General features: G+C 44.9%; 1 long non-coding RNA gene across 1 annotated transcript; it reads right to left on the reverse strand.

The window, feature by feature from the left end:
• Positions 1–1,487: 1,487 nt before the first annotated feature.
• Positions 1,488–24,404, reverse strand: LOC116976750. Its single transcript, XR_004413039.1, has 3 exons — positions 24,263–24,404; positions 4,532–4,537; positions 1,488–1,498 (listed from the first exon to the last, which is right to left on the reverse strand). It is a non-coding gene; the product is annotated as an uncharacterized LOC116976750 (long non-coding RNA).

The following is a 24,404-nucleotide window of genomic DNA, read 5'->3' on the forward strand; positions in this document are numbered from 1 at the left end:
GCCCATCCCAGGAATCAGTCTGGTGAAGCTTCTCTGTACTCCCTCTATGGCAAGAATGTCTTTCCTCAGATTTGGAGACCAAAACTGTACGCAATACTCCAGGTGTGGTCTCACCAAGTCCCTGTACAACTGCAGTAGAACCTCCCTGCTCCTATACTCAAATCCTTTTGCTATGAATGCTAACATACCATTCGCTTTCTTCACTGCCTGCTGCACCTGCATGCATACTTTCAATGACTGGTGTACCATGACACCCAGGTCTCGTTGCATCTCCTCTTTTCCTAATCGGGCACCATTTAGATAATAGTCTACTTTCCTGTTTTTGCCATCAAAGTGGATAACCTCACATTTATCCACATTATACTACATCTGCCTTTGCATTTGCCCACTCACCCAGCCTATCCAAGTCACCTTTCAGCCTCCTAGCATCCCCCTCACAGCTAACACTGCCCCCCAGCTGTGTCATCCGCCAACTTGGAGATGTTGCATTCAATTCCCTCGTCCAAATCATTAATATATATTGTAAATATCTGGGGTCCCAGCACTGAACCTTGCGATACCCCACTAGTCACTGCCTGCCATTCTGAAAAAGACCCGTTTACTCCTACTCTTTGCTTCCTGTTTGCCAGCCAGTTCTCTATCCACATCAATACTGAACCCTCAATACCGTGTGCTTTAAATTTGTATACTAATCTCTTATGTGGGACCTTGTCAAAAGCCTTCTGAAAGTCCAGATATAACACATCCACTGGTTCTCCCTTATCCACTCTACTAGTTACATCCTCGAAAAATTCTATGAGATTCGTCAGACATGATTTACCTTTCGTAAATCCATGCTGACTTTGTCCAATGATTTCACCACTTTCCAAATGTGCTGCTATCCCATCTTTAATAACTGACTCTAGCAGTTTCCCCACTACCGATGTTAGACTAACTGGTCTGTAATTCCCCGTTTTCTCTCTCCCTCCCTTTTTAAAAAGTGGGGTTACATTAGCTACCCTCCAATCCTCAGGAACTACTCCAGAATCTAGAGTTTTGAAAAATCATCACTAATGCATCCACTATTTCTGGGGCTACTTCCTTAAGTACTCTGGGATGCAGCCTATCTGGCCCTGGGGATTTATCAGCCTTTAATCCATTCAATTTACCTAACACCACTTCCCGGCTAACCTGGATTTCACTCAGTTCCTCCATCTCATTTGACCTGCGGTCCCCTGCTATTTCCGGCAGATTATTTATGTCTTCCTTAGTGAAGACGGAACCAAAGTAGTTATTCAATTGCCATGTCTGCCATGTCCTTGTTCCCCATGATCAATTCACCTGTTTCTGACTGCAAGGGACCTACATTTGTTTTAACTAATCTCTTTCTCTTCACATATCTATAAAAACATTTGAAGTCAGTTTTTATGTTCCCTGCCAGTTTTCTTTCATAATCTATTCTCCCTTTCCTAATTAAGCCCTTTGTCCTCCTCTGCTGGGCTCTGAATTTCTCCCAGTCCTCTGGTAGGCTGCTTTATCTGACTAATTTGTACGCTTCATCTTTTGTTTTGATACTATCCCTGATTTCCCTTGTTATCCACAGATGCACTACCTTCCCTGATTTATTATTTTGCCAATCTGGGATGAACAATTGTTGTAGTTCATCCATGCAGTCTTTAAATGCCTTCCATTGCATATCCACCATCAACCCTTTAAGAATCAATTTCCAGTCAATCTTGGCCAATTCACGTCCCATGCCCTCAAAGTTACCTTTCTTTAAGTTCACTCTCCATCCTAATGAAGAACTCAACCATATTATGGTCACTCTTGCCCAAGGGGCCACGCACCACAAGACTGCTAACTGACCCTTCCTCATTACTCAATACCCAGTCCAGAATAGCCTGTTTGCATCCTTTGATGTTATCTGGTGCTGGAGATTGGCCTGCTGATACAAATGTTGTGAAGTGGACATTGCCTGCCAATGTTTGTGGGGAAACATTTGTGGTCGTTCGCCTCTGTTCCAGGATTTATGCCAGCTGTCTGAGAACTTGGTTATGCCGCCATAGGTAACGCCCTTGAGCGAGGCTCGTAGTGCATCCTGTTAAAATGGAGCAAGCGGGAGCTTCTCCGAAACACTGCTTCAGGTTCTCCGGTGGGGGTAGAACGTCATAAGTGGCTGAGTTAGCCGAGTTCCCACCATTTGCCAGCTGTCACGCCAGCTGAGTTTCCTCTTTTCCAGGCTTTCCCAGTTAGTCCATTGGCCCTGCGTGGCCATTGAGACCAAATATCCTATAGCGGAGCAAGATAGTCCACTCGACGAAAAAGCCGTAGTAGGGTCATGGGTAATCTTTAGCGCCATTTCCGTAACCGGCTTCCGCCTCAGCTCTAATATCTTTGCTTTGGTCATGGCATCTTCATACACAACTCATCTTTTTGTTTCTCAGCTGCAGGTGATAATTTTGATATTCCTGCCTAGTCTTCCTTATTAACTTTGAACATACAAAATATTGCCATTGGGAAGGAGCTCCGACACCCATGCGGAACGAATGCCGGCTCCCCCTTTTCTTTGTTAAACATCTATTTATTTCGGGGGGTTTTTTAATTTCCCCCTTACCATTTCCATACTTTTTCGATAGCTGCCATGACCCATTTGCTGCCATCCTTTGCCCGGCTCGTGGTGTCAGCCCGCACCGATCTGCCGGACATGCTGTGTGTGTGTGTGTGTGTGTTTCTGTTTTGGTGTGTGTGTGTGTGTGTGTGTGTGTGTGTGTGAGTGTGTGTTTCTGTGTGTGTGTGTGTGTTTCTGTTTCGGTGTTTGTGTGTGTGTGTGTGTGTGTGTGTTTGTTTAGCTGGGTCTGAGGGGAGAAACGCCGGCACCAAGAGCGAGCGAATGCGGGGACAGACAGACGAAAGCAACGATCATAGAGCGGCATAAGTGACATTTCGGGTCGAGACCATTCTTCAGACTGACAGTCAAGGGAAATGGAAATGGGAGATATAGGCATATCTTGCATTCATTTGTCCTTAGTACCGTCTATAGGGTGATTTCACGAAAGGTCACTGGAGCGTAAATCCCCACTCACGTGACCGAAATTTTTAACTGGGGGACAAGCGTCACTTCCGGTACATGTTAGTGGATGGGAAAACACGCACTTTCACACCCGTTAAAAACATCGAAAACGGCCAGGTTTTGAGCTGCAATTTACGGAGCCAGTCGGGGTGACCGTGAGGAACAGCTACCTAAATTTACAGTCCCAAAAAAAGATAGAAACTAAGGTAAATACAAGAGGGAGCTGAAGGTGTAAAAAAGGCGGAAGTGCTAGCGGACTTTTTTCTTGGAGATTTAAAGATCCAAAATATCGGGGATTATCGCGTTTGCTCGCTGCATTTCATCAAAAGTGGCATTATTGGCTTTGTTATCTTTATTCATTTGTTATATGAAAAGTATTAAAAGTTAAAAACCCGTCAGTAAAATTGCAAAATCGCCCATGGTTCTCGGGTGGGGTTTAACATGCAAAATGAACACGCTTCTGAAGCTCCATTTACCATTTAAATAATCGTAAACTTACATCTCAGTAAAATTGATTTCAAAACGCATTGATAGTTTACGATTATTTAAATGGTAAATGTAGCTTCAGAAGCGTTTTCATTTTTTTTTTTTTTAAATATTTTATTTTATTAGAAGTAAGTACAGTCACATGGCACCAAAGTGCCTAATATATATTTTCATAATACATTTTATGTACAACTTCTTTTTTTTTTTTTTTTGTTACACTGAAAAAAGATTAGAATAAGAAAAAGAAGTTAGATAGTAAAGGATAGAAAGATGTGAAATATATAGTGTGTGAAAAAAGAAAACGAGTAAATGAAGAAAGTTGAGAGAGAGAATAGAGAGAAGAAAAGAAAAAAAGAGGAGATCATTATTTATAGTCTTGACCAACCCTCGTCCAGTCCTGAAACAGTTATTTTTTACAATTGTGTTGCACCATATGATTCCAAAAAAACGACGAATGGAGACCAACTCGTTATGAATTGGTCTGATTTATCCATTAGGAGGAATCGCATTTCCTCAAGATGAGCGGTGTCCAACATACTTGCAATCCACATTTTAAGCGTTGGTATTGATGTACCCTTCCAAAATTTAAGAATTAATTTTTTTGCTATTATTAAACCATAGTTAAGGAATAGATTTTGAGATGTGTTCAATTTATTCCCATCTTCCATTACGCCAAATATAATCATTTCAGTATTAGGTTCCATTCTTGTCTTGAATAATTTTGTAAATATTTCAAAAATATAATTCCAAAATCTATAAAGTTTTATGCAGGAGACTAAGGAGTGTGTTATAGTTGCCTTTTGGGCTAGACATTTATCACAAGTGGCGGATATATTTGGATAAAATTTGTTCAATCTTGTTTTTGAGTAATATAATCTATGTACAATTTTAAATTGAATTAAATTATGTCTTACATTAATTGAACATTTGTGAATATATATCAGGTATTTTTCCCATTTAACCTTCGTAATTTTTATCATTAGTTCCCGTTCCCACTCTTCTCTAAGTACCTCTGTCGATGGTAGGTCTATATTTAGAATACTATTATATAAATATGATATTAATTTTTGTGAGTCAGCTTCAATATTCATTGCCTCTTCCAATAAGTCAGGAGTTACTTTTTGATATCCTTGTATATATTTTTTCACGAAATCGCAAATCTGAAGATATTTAAAATATTGGTTGTTTTTCAATTTAAATTTTAATTGTAATTGTTGGAATGATAGTAAGTTTCCCATTTCATACATATCCCCGATCCTTCTAATTCCGAGACTTTCCCATTGGTTATATGTCTTATCAATAAGAGATGGTTTAAATAAAGGGTTATTCGCTATTGGCATTAACAGTGATAGATTTCTTAATTTTAAAGATAATTTTATTTGTTTCCAAATTCTTATTGTACCATATATAATTGGGTTCTTCTTATATATTGTGTTATTCAGTTTTTTTGGGGAGAAGAGGATCGTTCCTATATTACTAGGATGGCAATCCTCCTTCTCCATTTTTATCCATTCTGTCTGTTGGGTAGAACTATCCAACCAATAAATCATATTCTTAATATGCACTGCCCAGTAATAATACATAAAATTCGGAAGTGAAAGTCCCCCGACCTCTTTTGGTTTACATAAGTGTTTTTTTGTGATTCTATGTGATCTATAGTCCCAAATATAATTAGTAATATTAGAGTCTAATTTTTTTTAAAGTATTTTGGTATATATACCGGTATAGATTGAAATAGGTATAGTAATTGTGGTAGGAAGATCATTTTTATTGCATTTATTCTACCTAATAATGATAAGGGAAGTGTTTTCCAAAATTTAATCAACGTATTAAGTTTATTTAATAAAGGCATGAAATTAGCATTGAATAATGCTTTATATTTTCTAGTAATCTGAATACCCAAATATTTAAATTTTTCTGTTGCGATTTTAAAGGGGAACTTCAGTAAGTGTGTAGGTTCTTGAGGTTTTAATGTCATGATTTCACTTTTATTCCAGTTTATTCTATATCCAGAAAAAGACCCAAATTCCTCTATTAAGTTTAATAAATTTGGTATGCTCGTTTGTGACTTTGTAATATATAAAAGTATATCGTCTGCATATAATGAGATTTTATTCTTTGAGTCTCTGGTATTATAGCCCTGAATATTCGGATGAATTCTTATACTTTCAGCCAGGGGTTCTATCATAAGGGTAAATAGCAGGGGTGATAGTGCACATCCCTGCCTATTACCCCTTGATAGTTGAAATTTTTGAGATAACATGTTATTAGTTAAAATTCTTGCCATCGGTTTATCATATAATAATTTTACCCATCTTATAAAATTCTCTCCCATATTAAATTTTTGCAGTACTTTATATAAGTATTGCCACTCTACCTGATCAAATGCTTTCTCTGCATCCAAAGAAATAATTGATATATCTTCTTCCTCTACTTTATGCGAGTACATTATATTAAACAGACGTCTCAGATTATTAAATGAGTATCTTTTAGGTATAAACCCCGTTTGATCAGGGTTTATCAATTTACTAATATATTTGCTTAATCTTCTTGCTAAAATCTTTGCTAAAATTTTCTGATCTGTATTTAAAAGTGATATAGCTCTGTACGAGCCCGGATCTTCTAAATCTTTATCTTTTTTTGGAATAAGCGTAATAGTTGATTCTGTTAGTGTTTCAGGTAGTTTGTTTTCTTTAAAAGCATGGGAGTATAAATTAAATAAATAAGGGGTTGTTATCTCCTGAAATTTTTTATAAAATTCATTATTAAAACCATCTGGTCCCGGTGTCTTACCATTTTTCAGCGATTTTATTGTTTCACCTATTTCTTTGATTGTAATTTGAGCTCCTAATTCCTCTTGTTCCAAAAGGTCCAGTATTGGAAGATTACAATTATCTAGAAATTTTTTTATTTTACTATCTTCTCTTTTAATTTTAGATGTATATAAGTTTTGGTAAAATTGGGCAAATCTATTATTAATATCTTTAGGTAGTATTAGTAATTCACCTTTCTCTGATTTAATTTTGGTTATAGTATTTTCCTTTTCTTGTTTTTTCAATTGGCGAGCTAAAAGCTTATGTGGTTTGTCACCAAACTCAAAATGTTCCTGTTTTGTCATTTGGAATAGTCTTATTACCCTTGCCGATAAAATTCGATTAAGTTTAAATTTCAGTAATATTATCTTATTGTGTTTATCTGTCGTGGAATCTTTGGCATTATCCATCTCTAACTGTCTGATTTCTTGTTCTAACAACAATTGTTCTGTCTTATTCTTTTTATTTTGAAAACTTTGATATGAAATTATAATTCCTCTCATAAATGCCTTAAAAGTTTCCCATAATAAAGAAGGCAAAGTACCTGGTATATCATTTGTATCGAAAAAAAGTTCCATTTGTTGTTTTAAATATTGATAGCCTTGCACGTCATTTAAAATATGTGTATTAAACCTCCAAAAAAAAATTTTGCCCGGCATTCCCTCAAATTTTACTGAAAATGTCAACGGAGAGTGATCTGAGATACTACTAATGTGGTATGTTGGGTTGTTTGTATATGGCATTAATTTCATATCCACTAAAAAATAATCAATTCTTGAATAAGTTTTATGCACCGAAGAGTAAAACGAGTATTCCCTTCCAACTGGATTAGCAGATCTCCATACATCTATTATATTCGTATTTTTTATATATGTATTTAGAAGTTCGCTAGTTTTAGATTTTAAATTACTCTTCTTTTGTTTTGCTGATTTATCTAGATATGAATCTAAAACACAGTTAAAGTCCCCCCCTATTATCACATTTTGGTAATTAAACTCTGATATTATGTCAATAATTTTATCAAAAAAGTGGGGGTTATCAAAATTCGGAGCATAAATATTTATCAAAGTTAGTGGGGTTGCATAAATTTCACCCGAAACTATAATATATCTTCCCTCTTTATCTGATATGGTATTCTTTAATTTAAAAGGAATACCTTTCCTAATAAGAATAGCTGTACCCCTAGATTTAGAAGTAAATGAGGAGTAGTATGTTTGGCCTATCCAATTCGCCTTTAATCTTATTTGTGTTTGTTGTTTCATGTGTGTCTCCTGCAAAAACATTATGTCGCTTTTCAACGATTTTAGTTGGGCAAAAATTTTACCCCTCTTAATTGGTTCGTTGGCACCCCGTATATTCCAACTACAAAATGTAATTCCTCCATTCTTTATTTGTCTATCGTCTTGCATTGTAAATCAGGGTAATATTCCTGAATCATATGGTGCAAACAAATACCTCAGAATTTTAGGACTTGGGTGGTCATCCCGGTTTATTAGATTTATATTGCATCTCCTTCTTGTAAAGTGCCTTAGAAAAAGAAAAAAAGAATGTGATACACAATTACTTTCAAAAAAATTAAACAGATAAAAATCTTGATTGTGCTTTAAAAAAAAAGGTGCTATTAAGGTATCTAAGGGAAGATACCTTAAGGACGAATAGCCATCAACGATGGCAAAAAATGTATAGACCTCCGTGATGTTGTTATACATTGAGCTCCTCCCCCTTGGTGAATCCTCATAAAAAGTTACATATCGTTTCATATTGTGTTTTTTCTTATATGAGTTTATCAAATCAGTGCTAGTGACAGCCGAGAGAAAAAAGAGACATAAGGAATAAAAAAACAAAACAAATATAGAACAAACATATACACGATTATATAAGTATATATGTCCCTCTAATTTATCCAATCTTAATCTAATCTAAACTTTCCCATATATATCCACCCTGGATTCTTACATAATATCCCATTCTATAACTACCATACATCATACAAGCTGGTACCAAAGGGTTAACTACCGTACAAGCAGGTGCCAAGGGGTTAAACTTTGAGCTTTGCATCCAAGGTTGAATATAACCAAGCTCTCTGAATAACACATTCCAACGAGATAAGCTTTATAATTGTCTGGGTAGCTCGGCCATTTTAATCAGTTCAAAACTTTGTAAAAAGTTCAAATTTCTTCCTTGTCGGCAGCTTGTCCCGATGTTTTCTTAACGATATCCTCTGCATACTTTAAAGCTTTTCCGGGAGCTGCAAATGAGCGTTCAACGCCGTTATAAGTTATCTTCATTTTTCCGGGAAAGAAAATTCCATATCTTACTCCCGGGACTTCCCTCAGAGTGTGTCTTGCCGGTGTAAACAATCTCATTTTCTGGACTACCTCAGGAGAGTAATCGCGAAATATTCGCACATTATCCCCACGGTATGTCAGCTTCTTCCCATGAGTGATCTTTTTCAATATAAATTCCACTGAAGAGATGTCACGGAATTTCACAATTATCTGTCTTGAATCATTTGTTCCTCTTCCAGCTCGTTTAGCGACGTCTGTTCTTGGTTCTTCCGACAATTCCAAGACATCTTTGAGTAAGTCAGTAACGAAAGTACATGTTTGAGATTCATGTCCCTCTCGTCCTTCCTTTACTCCGAGAATCCTCAGGTTATATCTCCGAGTTCCTGATTCCAGGTCCAGACATTTATCAGTCATTCTTCCAAGTTTTTCCTCTTCAGTTTTCTGTGATTGTTTCAAATTCTTTATTTCCGAGACAATCTCTTTTATCTCATTCTCCATCTCTTCCATTATCTCATCCAGCTTTCCGATATCATCACTTACACCTTTAAATTTCTTGTTGTAATCATTTTCAATTCTGACACACTCTGATTTTAATCTCTTATCAAATTCCTTATACTGCTTTTTGAGTTCTTTTAACTCACTGCAAGTATTATCAATTTTTTGAGAAATACTCTCCATGTTAGTCTCCATACTCTGTTTGTTACTTTCCATGTGAGACTCCATACTTTGCTTCTTCTCCAGTGTCATGTTAATTGTAGCAGTCATATCTAAAAGCATTTGCTTCACCTCTTTCTCCTTCTTGTCTCCTTTTGTTGCCATTTCAAGCAGAGACCCTTGGCTGTAAGAATCTTCTTCTTCTGTCGTTTGCAGAGTATCCAAAACTTCCTCGAGCTGAAGGCTGATAGTATTTTTCTCTGGCGCCCTTGAACGATTATCTCTGCTCATTTAAACTCATTTAAACACCCGATTTCACCATTAATCTCCCCGATTTTCACGTCACCTTCTGATGATAACACCCTTACACAACACCAGGCGACTTCGGTGAGTTTTTTAAAAAATCGGTGCTGACTTAAAACGACTTTTACAATTTTTTTACGGGGGAGAAGCTCAGTGCCGCGCCTTAATTCTCCATGACGCCGCCGGAAGTCTATTATTTTAAAAAGGCAACAAAAAATGTTTACAGCGAGCTTTACAGTCAGGCAGCTTGTTGTCTACTTACACTTCATGTCATGCTAAGATGGCTGTTGATGAACACAAAAGGTTTTTTTTGCAGCATTTGGGTCCCCCCCTCCACCCGTCCGGGGAAATGAAAGTGTTTATTTTTTTGTAATAAAGGAGGGAGGAGGGTGAAATCGCTCAGTAACTCAACGGATAAGGCAGCATCTCTGGAGAGAAGGAATAGGTGATATTTCGGGTCGACTTTTTCGATAGCTGTAACGGGTCATGGCAGCTAACGAAAAAGTCTACCCAAAATATCACCTATTCCTTCTCTCCAGAGATGCTGCCTGATCCGCTGAGTTACTCCAGCCTTTTGTGTCTGTCTTCGGTTTAAACCAGCATCTGCAGTTCCTCCCTGTACAAGCTATGTGCCGTTTTAACTGAACGCATAACTGAAGTCGGGTTGGGTCAAAGATAGGGTTGGGTTACTGAAATGGCGGAAGTTACGCTCCGTTGCATACTACACGTCAGTCCATTAGATTTTGCAGGAGTGGTCTATCTTGCTCCACTTTGATTGAGACGGCCTTTGCGTGTCGCTCTGCCTCCTTCTGTCTTCTCACCTCCTCCACCACTAGCCGTCTTTTCTGCACTGATGTAGCCTTGTGCCATTGAGGAGCTTTTTGGATGAGCCCGAGCCCGTCTCTCCCGATTGGACTTGGCCAACCACATCCCTGAAATGAAGAGTAGACTTGGCACTCTGAATGGCTTCAGATGGAGTCCACTTCTTCCCCGTTGCCACACAGGGGGCCGCTGTTCGAATAACAGTATCTTCAGATTCAGTGAAGGTCATGACCAACCTTGCTTTAGTGCAGTGATTCTTAAACTGGTGAATGGTTCACCCAAGGGTGAATTAAAATTATTTTGAATTAAACTAGAGGGGTGAATGAAGGGTGAATGACTTAATTTATTCAGATATTTATATATTATTTTCTATTGGCAGTCAGGCTGTAAGTGGGTGTTAAGTGGTGATCGGAGAGGGGTGTGTGGGAAAGGGCCCAGTCTTTGCAAACTGGAGTCAGTAGGTGTGAGGTGTTGGTTGGGGAGGGGGGGGGGGGTGGGAGGGGGTACAAGGGTTAAGTTTCTGTTTATCGAACCTGCAGTAGACTTGTTCAGTTCATATAGACTCGAATTTGCTGATTTATTTTGCTTTCAAACTAAGACACTATGTCTTTGTTGAAGTACCTAAAGAAACCAGCTCTAGAGAAAAAGTGTGCAGCAGGAAGTAGTTCATTTCTGAAAGAAAGTGAAACAAACACGACTCAAAAGAAGGTATGTTCAGGAGACGTCACTTGTGAAGGGTGAGCAAGGTGACCTGAAAGCAATGCATTTCAACAATGATTTTTGGCTGGCCGAATTGTGTTACATGACTTCTATTTTTGAATATTTGAATCGGCTCAACTTGTCCCTTCAAGGTAAGGGAGGTAACATCTTCAATGTCCTTGGGGAAAATAGCCATGAAAATAAAGATCACCATGTGGCATAGTAACATTCGTAAAGGCAATTTCTTCAATTTCACCCATTTGGAAAGCTTCCTCAAAGAGTGTGAGTGGGAAGAAAAGCAACCTGATCTGGAGAATATACAGAAGGACATCATTTCCGACCACCTGCAGTTGCTGTCTAAAAATGTTGTAACTTATTTTCCTCAGAAACATCTGGAAGACTTGGAAAATCAGATGTGGATAGTTAACCCTTTGATCACCAGCCACATCAAGCGAGCAGATTTTGGGGAAATGTCAGAGGTGTTGATGGAGCTTCATTGTGACTTCACTCAAAAATCATCTTTCGGGATGTACTCCTACTATGGAGACTATTGGGTTGGATTACTTGCTTTCCCTGAATACAAATCAATTGCCTTGAAGGCCCTTCAACCACTAGTAATGATGACAACAACTTTCTTGTCTGAACAAGGATTTTCGACCTTGGTAGAACTGAAATCCAAAAAATGAAATTCACTTCAGTGTGTTGATTCGGTAATACGGGTTGCTTTTAGGAAGAAATTGAACCGCAGTTTGAGAAGCTTGGCACAGAAGTACAGGAAAATCCAAGTCATTGATGATACATGTAAGTGTAGAAGTATACTGCTTGTCATTTATTTGTGGTAAACATATACAATAAGAAAACATTGGTTCTAAGAAGCAATTCTAGTTCTAACTTTACTTATGTAAACTATAAACATTCTAATAATTTTTCTTTTTCTGTTCTTCTTTTTTGTCACTCCAGTGGGAGGGTGGGCGGATGGGAGGAGTAGGGGCGCAGATATTCAGACTGAGTGAATATACCCTTTGTGAATGATGTTTGATAAGCAATGCATGTGGACATTATACATGTCCAGTAGCACATGCACAACTTTTAAAATATACCTGGATTTGGAAGAGCCAGCTTCTGGAGAGAAGTATACTAAATATGGCAAGTTGATATTTGCTGGTATTGTGAGCTTTCATCGGGGAGAGTTATAGAAAGTTGTATATTAGTTGGATATTAATATATTGAATCACATACTCCATGGTTTTTTGAGCTAGTTTTCCAAGAAAAAAACTGCAGTATTCAAAACCCGAAAGGATAGGATGGTGCTGAAGCCCAGTGTTTACATTGGAATTTTTTTTATCATTCGAATAGAATGATTTTCCAACTCCAAACGTAATTAAATTTCTTATTTTTCCACTCCTAGTTTTCTTTACATATTTTTAGGATGTTCAAAAAGTTCAATAAAATAAACACTTAAGAAATGGGTTAATGTTTATTTTGCTCATGTGTAGAGACAAATTCCTGCCATCAGTGGCACTCCAGATCTGCTCACTGCCTGTGCGTGCAACCCGGGAGGCTGGGGGGGGGGGGGGGGGGGGGGGGGGGGGGGGGGGGGGGGGGTGATTAAAATGCAGGTTTTTATTGGTTGTCAGAGAGGGATTTGCTCGTACGACAAGCTTATGAAGAAATTTTGTTCTGTGAACCCGTTAGCGATTTTTTTTTTTTTAATGTTACTGGTCTATTGAATCGCTGGATGAAAGTCGGCCAACTTCAACACCTTCAAAATCACGGATCGCAGGTTCAGGATCAAAACAAAAGGTATGTACTGTAGGATCTTTATTTAACATCTTATCTAGTTTTTGGTGTAATTTCATTTTAATCTGATGATGCGAAATATGTTATTAGACCCCGATATCGGCCGTGTCTTGCCTGCCGGCTGCGAGTGTGAGCAAAATCAAAGTGTCCAATCCCCATATTACACCATGGGGAGCCTATTTCCGTGTTGCAGTCTATTTAAACAATATATTATTATATATGATTAGTCATATTCACAAGTCATCTATATCTATATATTACTAAAACTCTGTTCTTGGCCGGTTTTGGCTTTCTGTGCTGCGGTTTCCGAGAGTACGCCGCCACCTACGGCCATCATTTTTGGCCACCTCGCTCAGAGCCCCCCTCTGCCGCGTGTGTGCCGAGGATTTTTCCCGTCGATGAAAATTGACAGAGATATTAATGTTTTTACAACATTCCCCATTCTCTCTGCTGCCCCCGCTGGAGGGTGGGGGAGGGACTATAAAACCAGGAAGTGGTGTGCCTCAATCAGTCTCTGCAAGTGGTGTGCCTCAATCAGTCTCTGCAAGTGTGTGCCTCAATCAGAGCTTTGAATGACACTGACAATGTCTACAGCACTGTGAGTACCCTTAATTTGGTTGGAAAATGAAAATATGGTTAGAGGTAAAAAAGCACTGCCTGCAAATAGTTTTTGGTTTGAAGTAAAAAGGCACCTCTCTCCCCCCCCCCCTCCTCTCCTCTCCCCCACCTCTCTCTCCCTATCCCTCTCACTTTCCCTCTCTCCCCCCTGTCTCACTCCCTTTCCTCTCATCACTCCCCCCTCCTCTCTCCCCCCTCCTCTCCCCCCCTCCCTCTCCTCTCCCCCCTCCTCCTCTCCTCCTCTTCCCCCCCTCCTCTTCCCCCCTCCTCCTCCTCTCCCCCCTTCTCCTCTCGTCCTCCCTCTCCTCTCTCCCCCTCTCCTCTCTCCCCCTCTCCTCTCCCACCCTCCCTCTCCTCTCCCCCTCTCCCCCTCTCCTCCCCCCCCTCCCCCTCTCTCCCCCCCCCCCTCCTCTCCCCCCATCCTCTCTCCCCCCCCTCTCTCGCTCCCCCCCTCCTCTCGGTCCCCTCTCTCCTCTCTCCCCACCTCGCTCCTCTCTCCTCCTCTCTCCCCCCCTCTCTCCCCCCCTCCTCCCCCCGCCCTCCTCTCTCCCCCCCCTCCTCTTCACTCCCCTCCTCCCTCCCTCCCTCCCCCCTCCTCTCTCCCCCCCTCCTCTCCCCCCCCCCTCCTCTCCTCCCCCCCTCCTCTCCCCCCCCTCCTCGCTCCCCCCCTCCTCTCCCCCCCCTCCTCTCTCCCCCCTCCTCTCTCCCCCCCTCCCTCCCCCTCCTCTCTCGCCCCCTCCTCTCATCCCCCCCTCCCCTCTCGTCCCCCCCCTCCTCTCTCCCCCCCTCCTCTCCTCTCCCCCCCCTCCTCTCCCCCCCCCCCTCCTCTCTCCTCTCTCTCTCCTCTCTCTCAACTCTCTCTCCTCCTCTCCCCCCCTCCTCTCTCCCCCCCTCCTCTCCCCCCTCCTTTCCCCCCCTCCTCCCCCCCTCCTCTCCCCCCCTCCTCTCCCCCCCCCTCCTCTCCGCCCCGTCCTCTCCCCCTCCTCTCTGCCCCTCCCCCCTCCCCTCACTCCCCCCTCCTCTCCTCCCCCCGCTCTCTCCCCCCCCTCCCTCCTCTCCCCCCCTCGCTCCTCCTCCCCCCCTCCTCTCCCCCCCCCTCCTCTCCCTCTCTGTCCCCCACCTCCTCTCTCCTCTCTCCCCCCCTCCTCTCTCCTCTCTCCCCCCTTTCCTCTCCCCTCCTCCTGTCTCCTCCACCTCCCCCCTCCTCTCTCCCCCTCTCCTCCCTCCTCTCTCCCATCCTCTCTCCCCCCTCCTCCATCCCCCCTTGCTTCTCCCTCCTCTCCTCTCCCCTCCCCCCTTCCCCTCCCCTCTCCCTCCCCTCCTCTCTCCCCTCCCCTCCCGCTCCCTCCCCTCCTCTCCCCCACTCCCCTCTCACCTCTCACCTCTCCCCTCTCCCCTCTCCCCTCTCCCCTCCCCTCTTCCCCTCTCCCCTCTCCGCCTCTCCTCCCTCCCCTCTCCCTCCCCTCGCCCTCCCCGTCCCCTCCCCTCCCCTCCCCCTCCCTCTCCCCTCTCCCCCCTCCCCCCTCCCCCTCCCCTCTCCCCCTCGACCTCCTCATCCTCTCCTCCCTCTCCTCCCGTCCTCTCCTCTCCTCTCCTCTTCCTCTCCGCCTCTCCTCCTTCCTCTCCTCTCCTCTCCTCTCCTCTCCTCTCCTCTCCTCTCCCCTCCTCTCCTCTCCTCTCCCCTCCCCTCCCCCCTCCCCCCTCCCTCCCTCTCCTCTCCTCTCCCTCCCCTCCCCCCCTCTCTCTCTCTCCCCTCTTTTTCTCCCCTCCTCCCCTCCATCCCCTCCCCCACCATCCCTCCCCTAAATCCCCCTCCCCTCCACCCTCCCTCCCCCTCCCTGCTCCCCACCTCTCCCCCTCCCCACACCTCACCCCCTCTCAGCACACCCTCTCTCTCCCCTCCCCTAAACCTCCTCCCCTCCACACCCCCTACCCTCTTCCCTCCACCCTCCCTCCCCCTCCCTGCTCCCCACCTCTCCCCCTCACCCCCCTCTCAGCACGCCCTCTCTCTCCCCTTCACTCTCACCCTCTCTCTCTCCTCCCCTCCTCCCCCACCGTTTCCCCCTCACCCACCATCCCTCTTCTCCTCCTCCCCATCCCCCTATCCCTCTTGCCCCTCTCTCTGTGTCTCTCTCACTCCCTGTCTCTGCCCCTTCTCTCTCTGCCCTCACTCTCTATCCCCGCCCCCCCCCCCCCTTCCCCTCTCTCTGTGACTGCAAGTTGGGGGCTATGCGTCAGTAGATAGGGTGGTTATGGGGTAAAAAGAGCAAATTAATAATATTAATATAATATCAAGGGGGGTGATTAGCGTGAGTGCGGGGGGAGGGGGGGGGATAGTTAGTGGGTGTGACGCTGCATGCCGCCTTCCCCCCCACAACCGCACGTTGGGGGAACAGACCCAACGGGTCTGCACTTGGTCTAGTATATATATATATATGACTTGTGAATATGACTTTAATCATATATAATTATGTATCATTATATTATATAAAAATAATATGATGAATATAACAGTGAATGTGTATTTTGAATGAGACTGCCGCAGAGGTCCGGCTCCTGAACCAGCATAATTAATGGGTGAGGGCAGTTCCTGTGGGTTCCCCCGTTTACTGAACCCCACTGACTGCCAGTGTGCAGAGTAGGGGTCACGTCCATAGTGGGACTGGGGCTGTGCCAGGCTGGGGGAAGGCCAAGGCATCTTCCACTGACAAGAAAATGCCTAACCCTAACCCTAACTCGCCCCCCTTCCAGAGCTGCCCACGGCTGGAGCTGGAGCCGCTTTGGGACCGGCTGCGGGCTCCGTACGTGTGGCCCCGCAGCCCATCTACCTCGGCCACCATGCCCTTCTAGGTCATTGTGGTGATGATGGTGTGGAGCAGCACTGCCCTGCACACAGCCCGGGCCGCCTTCAGCACCCCCATAGCGCCGGCTCCGTCAGACCGCCCACTCGCTCGTTGCAACACCGACAACGGCCTACCGACAGCACGACCGACCACTCGTAGCACTCACCGGCTGTCTGACCACTCACAGCACCCACTGGCCGTGCGACCACTCGCAGCATCCATCGGCCTACCGACAGCCCGACCGACAGACATCATGATCAACTGACTGACTGACTCACCGACTGACCGACCGACCAACCAACTGACCGACCGACTGACTGACTGACTGACTGACTCGCTGACTGACCGACCGACCGACTGACCGACTGACTGACTGACCAACTGACCGACTGACTGACCGACTGACTGACTGACTGACCAACCGACTGATCGACTGACTGACTGACCAACTGACCGACCGACTGACCGACTGACCGACCGACTGACTGACCGACTGACCGACCGACCGACTGACCGACTGACTGACCGACTGACTGATTGAATAACCGACTGACTGACTGACTGACTGTCTGACCAACTGACCGACCGACTGACTGACTGACTGACTGACTGACCAACTGACCGACCGACTGACCGACTGACTGACCAACTGACCGACCGACAGACTGACTGACTGACTGACCAACTGACCAACTGACTGACTGACCAACCGACTGATCGACTGACTGACTGACCGACTGACCGACCGACTTCCGACTGACCGACTGACCGACCGACTGACTGACCGACTGACTGATTGAATAACCGACTGACTGACTGACCGACTGACTGACTGACTGACTGAATAACCGACTGACCGACCGATTGACTGACTGACCTAATTCTAACCCAAGCTCTACATTTGTTATTTAACAGTTCACATCATAACTTTACAAAGATAAATCAATTGTAAAACAAAATTATCAGCAAGGTTAGCATTACCTTTATTCCTTGGAAACCTTGCTATTGTTTTGATATAATTCGGAGGTAGCCATGATCCCAGGGTCCTCGCTGCCTAGCGACCATAAAACAAAGCGTGTGATTGGTCAATTGGCATCCGACCTCAATGTCAAACATGCATTGATTGGACAATTTTTACTCAGAAAATTTGAGGTTTTACTCATATTATAATAATATGTGCAGGTTTTGGTCTTGACGAGTTTCAGGTATGATTTATATAATATTTGTACACAATATGTTAAAAATTCAGGTAGTTCCGTGAGTTGGGTCACGAACTTGAACGAAAAAGCTCCTTGGCCTACAGCCTATCTCTTCCGTAAAATTATCCATTGATGGACTCCACAGCCTTCTGTGGCAAAGAATTCCACAGAATCACCACTCTCTGACTAAATAAATTCCTCCTCATCTCCTTTCAAAAGGAGCATCCTTTAATTCTGATGCTATGACCTCTGGTCCTAGGCTCCCCCACGAGTTGAAATATCCTCTCCACATCCACTCTATCCAAGCCTTTCACTATTCTGTATGTTTCAATGAATCCCCCCCCCCTCATTCTTCTAAATTCCAGAGAGTACTGGCCCAGTGCCGTCAAACGCTCATCGTATGTTAGTCCACTCATTCCTGGGATCATTCTTTTAAACCTCCTCTGGATCCTCTCCAGAGCCAGCACATTCTTCCTCAGATATGGTGGCCAAAACTACTCACAATACCTACACGTCAATGTTAGCATTGTGTTTGCCTTCTTTACTACTGATTTGATTTGCAGATTAACTTGTTGCGAATCCTGCACCAGCACTCGCAAGTCCCTTAGCACCTCCGATTTCTGGATTCTCTCCCCATTTAGATAATTACGCATTTATTCCTACTGCCAAAATGCATGACTCCACAATTTGCTACATTATATTCCATCTGCCACTTCTCTGCCCACTCTCCCAACCTGTCCAACCTTATGCAGAGACTCTGCATTCTCTGCACTACCTGCCCCTCCACCTATTTTCGTATCATCCGCAAACTTGGCATAGAGCCTTCAATCCCCTCATCCAAATCATTAATGTACAACGTGAAGAGTAGTGGCCCCAGCACCGACCCCTGCGGAACTCCGCAAGTCAATGGCCGCCAACCAGAAAAAGCCCTCTTGAATGCCATTCCTTGCCTTCTGCCATCCAGCCAACCTGCTATCCATGCTAATATCTGCCCTTTGATACCATGGGCTCTCATCTTCCTCAACTGCCTCACGTGGCACTTTATCAAAGGTATTCTGAAAATCAAGGTAAACAACAATTACTGACTCTCCCTTTTTGGGCGACTATTTGGGTACCTTGGGAATGCAAGCAAAGAATTTCACTGTGACGTCGCATGTGAAAATAAAGTATTCATTCATTCTGTCTATTTACTGCTTCAAAGGGGTCAAGGAAAGAGCGTTCACGTCGCGGCCCTGTTTCCACCGATCTTTCCACCACCACACACAAGAAGCACAAGAAGCGACAAGACAGACACCATTGTATGCAGATGCCGAGAGGTGTGTTCTGCTCTGGCTGAACAACTTCTAACCCTGTGTGTGGACTCGATAAGAAGAAGAAGACTGCTTCAAAGAATTCCAACACATTTGTCAGGCAAAACCAGGCTGACTTTGGCCTATTTCACAAAACCATGCTGACTTCAGCCTATTTTATCATGAACCTCCAAATACTCCGTATCCTCATTCATTATGAAGGACTCTAACATCTTACCAACCACCAAAGCCAGACTAATCAGCCTATAGTTCCCACTATTCTGCTTTGCTCCCTTCTTGTGCAGCGGGGTGATATTGGCAAATTTTCAATCATCTGGAACCACACCTGTCTCTTGACATATCACTATTAATGCCCACTGTGGTGGGGACTAGCAGGAGTCCAGCCAAAAACTAGTCGGACACAAGTGTGTGCTCTAGACGTGTTTATTCTTCTGCATACAGCTCCCTACTCCTCAGCTGACATGAGCGTTGCCCGGCCTTAAATAATAACTCAGATAATGACTCCATGACTCGCGCCTCCCCACCATGACGCCGCCCTCTAGAACCGATGGTTCGTCATGACCTTGGGTTGCCCCCACACCACAATCTTTATATCCATCCCTTTCAGAACCTTCGGGTGTGGTCCATTGTAAGGGTAAAAATACCCTAATGTGAGTTATTTACAGCCCCCCAAACAGTAGCCAGGATATAGGGTACAAGTTACATCAGGAGGGTTCAGGTGACTTATCCACCTTCAGCCCCTTCAGCTTCCCAAGCACCTTCTCCTTAGTAATAGCCACTCCACTAACTTCCACCCCCTGACTCTCTTGAATTTCAGGCACGTTGCTGGTATTTTCCAGTGTGAAGACTGCAAAAGGTCACCACTAGAGGGCTCTGCCTCGAGATGAATGTTTCCTAAGGGGGGGCCCCGGGGGATCTACAGGGTTTTGCAGCAGCCATGTTAGGCTTGCAATAAACACACTTCGGGTTCTGTACACCAAGTGTAGATTGTGAATTATTTAGCCCTCGAACAGCGACGAGGATGGCTGGTTTAACCCTCGCTGCCCCATCTCCATTCTTGGAAACTCCAGGAGAGCCTCCGGTACCATGGATACGCTGGTATGAAAGTTTCAAGACTTACCTGATCGCAAGTGGCCTGGACGGGGCAGCCATTTCGGACATTCGCCGCCGAGCGATTCTGCTGCATTTCCTCGGAACGGAGGGACAGCGAATCTTCGCGCAGCTCGACAGTGCTGCAACGAGTGAGTACAGTATTGCTGTTAATGCACTGGGCAAATATTTCGTCCCAAAGACCAGTGTGCTGATAGAAAGATACCGGTTTCGCCAGCGGTCACAGGGACAGGGCGAACCGGTGAAGCAATTTGCTTCTGCATTGATAGCACTGGCTGCAAAGTGCAATTTTGGAGCACTGACAGATGAGCTGGTGAGAGACCAGCTGATCTAAAAGACTTCTGCCCGCGGATTAGAGAGCGCCTTCTCATGGAGGATGCTCTCACACTCGAAAATTGAAAGTGCCGTGCATAATGCCGAGGTGCTCAAACAACAGCAGATGGCATGCTCGGAGGGAGCATTTAGTCCTGCATCCCATCAGATGAACACAGCACCAGTGCAGGGCATTCAGAGGCAATCAAAACACGGTCGCTCAAACAAGCAGTGTCCGAATTGTGGCTGGACACACGCTCCCGGGGAATGTCCAGCGTACGGTAAATGGTGCAATGCGTGCTCAAAGCTGAATCACTTCGAGAAAGTATGCCGGTCATCAAAGGAGAAGGCGTCATCGGTCCACCAAGTAGACGATGCATCTCCGGGTGGACACGATGTATACTCCATAAAGGACAGGGCTGACCAGGATGTTCGGTCAACAGGGTCTTTCAAAGACTGCAAGGTCGAGATCGCTGGGACCTCGGTATGGCTCCTCATAGTGGGGGCGAAGGTTTCAATTTTGAGCGTCGACCTCTACAAAAGGTACTTTTCGGATTACCCACTTACTTCCCCGAGGGACACTCTTCACGCTTATGATGGTTCAACCATATCCACGAGAGGGCTAATGACCGTTCCTGTCTGCTACAAAGGAGTTAAGCTCGATAGCTTCACATTCTATGTCGCAGAAGGAAAGAGTCTGATGGGAGTCAATTTGTTTGACCAACTAGGGTTCAAGCTTCAGGACTCAACCGGCATGAACATCAATGTGATCAGCGTCGCGGACTATGGACATGAGTACCCCTCTCTTTTCTCAGGTTTTGGGATAGTTAAAGGGTACTACCACGCACCTCGTGTAGACACATCAGTCCGGCCGGTTTCACAACGCCTACGGTGTCTACCGTTTTCCGTTCGCGCGGAAGTCTCAACGGAACTGAAACGACTCGAAAAGTATGGTATCATTGAGCGCATCGATTCATCCCCTTGGATATCGAATCTGGTCATCACGCGACGCAAGAACGGTGAACTCAGGCTGTGCATCGATCTCAAAGCGGTCAACAAAGCCATCATTCCGGACAAATACCCTCTACCAACAATACAAGAGCTAGCTGCGTAGTTCCACGGTTCAACGGTGTTCACAAAACTGGACATGCGCCGAAGCTACCTTCAGATACCACTAGCATAACGCAGTCGGCATTTGTCAGCATTGATTACACATGAAGGAGTATTTCAGTACCGTAGGATGCCATATGGACTGTGCTCAGCGCCCAGCGCATTTCAAAAAATCGTGGCATTGGTTCTGGCAGGCATTGATGGGGCACTCAATCTCCTCGATGATGTTGTGGTCCATGGAAGGGACAAGGAGGAACACGATCGACGACTGCATGCAATGTTAGCTCGTCTCGCGCAACACAACTTGACGCTCAAAGCAGCAAAGTGAACATTTACAGCATCAGAGATTGATTTTCTCGGTTACAGAGTGACCGCGTCTGGGGTTGAGCCTACTCAGGACAATGTCCAAACCATCAGCGCGATCCCCGCCCCAACTAACGTGAAAGAGCTAGTGTCATTTCTACCGCAAGTTAGTGCTGTAGTATGCGCAGATCGCAGAACCGCTACAGAAGCTACTACGGAAAGACACAGTGGGAATGGACGGATGAGCAGGACTTCAACACGCTGAAAGACAAAATAGCATTTCCGCCTGTTCTCGCACACTTCGACCCAAGTGCAGAAACGTACGTCACAACAGATGCTTCCGGTAGAGCGATCGGAGCAGTGTTCTTGCAGAGTATCGATGGAAGCGAACGACCGATCACATTCGCGTCCCGTCCCTTGATTGCCACAGAACTCCACCGGGGAACGCGAAGCATTAGCGTGCATCTACGTGTGTGAACACTGGCACGTATACCTATACGGGAGACCATTCACTCTCCGTACAGATCACCAAGCGCTAACTACGTTGTTGGACACGTCAGGCTCAGGACACCGTCTGCTCAGGATCTACAGATGTTCCGATCGCCTTCACCAGTACAACTTCAAAGTAGAATACCTCGCAGGTTCACGCAATCGCATCGCAGACATGCTCAGTCGAGTCCCAACGGTAGCACCCGCAAGCACACGCGATAGCGACGCTTCAAGCGACATCAACGGATACGTTCTCGCGGTAATTTCGCACGCGATGGCGAATCTCGTGATGCGGGGAGAGCTGAAAGCAGAGTCGACAGCTGATGGCACACTGCAAATCGTCTGCCAGTATCTCAGGACAGACTGGCCCAAGGAGATAGCAGACGACTTGGTTCCGTACCACTGGGTACGCCACGAACTGGCTGTGGTTGACGATACATGTGTCAAGCGCGGAACTCGAGTGGTTATACCCAAATCACTGCAACACCGTGTGTTACAACTGGCACACGAAGGACACCCGGGCATTGTTAAGATGAAACAACGGTGTCAGTCACGAGGCAGTGTGGTGGCCAGCAATAGATGGTCGCGTAGAAGATTTCGTTAAAAATTGTGAAGCATGCACAATTAGCAAGAAAACAACAAGACCATGTCCAGCCCCTCTTCAGCCAATCCCATGGCCGGACAAACCATGGAGGCACTTGCAACTCGATATCTTCGGAGAGGTGCAAGCTGCGCCAAGAAGCCGGCGGTTTCTACTTGTAGTACACGATCTCCACAGCAAGTGGCCTGAGATCGCAACTACTTTCTCAGTCACGACAAGCTCGATCATCGCGATTCTCGAAAAGCTGTTCACTAAGTGGGGACTGCCGGAGGTAATAATAATAATAATAATAATAATAATAATAATAATAATAATAATAATAATAATAATAATAATAATATATTTTATTTTCATTGCACATAAGTGCAACGAGATTTGGTATGCAGCTTCCATCCGATGTCATAACTTAAATAACTAATAAAATTTAGATTTAGATACCCCGAGAACATGGTTTGTAAAAAGAACATTAAAACAGTAAAAGAGTCAAAACAGTTCAAACAGACTAAAGTGCAGATGTGTCTGTGCGATGTCACCATCCGAGGGAGACAGTCCATGGGGGTGGGGGGCACTGTTCCTGAGTCTGGAGGTGCGGGCGTAGAAGGCCTTTTAACGTCTGCCGGAGGGAAGTAGTTCGAACAGTCCATTACAAGGGTGTGAGGAGTCTTTATGGATGCTGACGGCCTTCCTGAGGCACCATGTGTGGTAAATGCCCTCCAAGGCTGGTAGCGGTGTCCCAATAATCTTCTGCGCTCTGTGGACGACGCGCTGAAGAGCTCTCCTCTCCGCCTCCGTGCAGCTGAGATACCACACAGAGATGCCATACGTTAGTATGCTCTCTGTGGTGCAGTGGTAGAATGATGGACAACGGCCCTCAGTTCATATCTGAACAGTTCACCACTTTCCTCGCGAGCTACGACTTTCAACATCAGCGGACGTCAAGATACAACCCCCAATCGAACGGCGGGGTTGAACGATTCAATCGTGTGATTAAGGGAAACATAAAAGCGAGCATGTCGGAGGGGAAAACGTTCGAACAGTCAATCCATATTCTCCTCCGATCCTACAGATCCATACCACACACGTTGACTGGAAAAACGCCAGCAGAGCTGATGATAGGGCGAAACCTGCGAACAAAATTGAATGCTCTTCAACCATCATCGCAACCAAATCCAGACACAAGAGCGAGGGCGGAAATGATAGCTCACAGACAAGCAAAAGGGAAAGCGTACTGTGATGCCAAACGCAGAGTACGAGCGCCGCGGTTCAAGTTCGGCAACTGGGTACGAATCAGCCACCCTAGCAGACAACATAAGCTTGCAAGCTCACTCTCCAGGCCGATACAGATCAAACGGAGTTTCGGCGAGAACGCATACCTCCTCCAAGATAACACCAAATGGAATGCGAGGCGTCTAATTGCAAGCAGACAGGGACAGGAAGAAAACAAATTGGATACTTTTCCCTTCCCAATATCCAATCAAGACAGTGATTGTGGTCAGCATACAGCAGAGCACACAGCAGAGCAGTCTATTCCCGCTCGACGCTCTCAGCGACAGAGGAGGAGACCTCAATATCTGCAGGATTATCAGCTGTGAAGC

The sequence above is a fragment of the Amblyraja radiata genome, chromosome 9, assembly GCF_010909765.2.
Source record: "Amblyraja radiata isolate CabotCenter1 chromosome 9, sAmbRad1.1.pri, whole genome shotgun sequence".
Lineage (NCBI taxonomy): Eukaryota > Metazoa > Chordata > Chondrichthyes > Rajiformes > Rajidae > Amblyraja > Amblyraja radiata.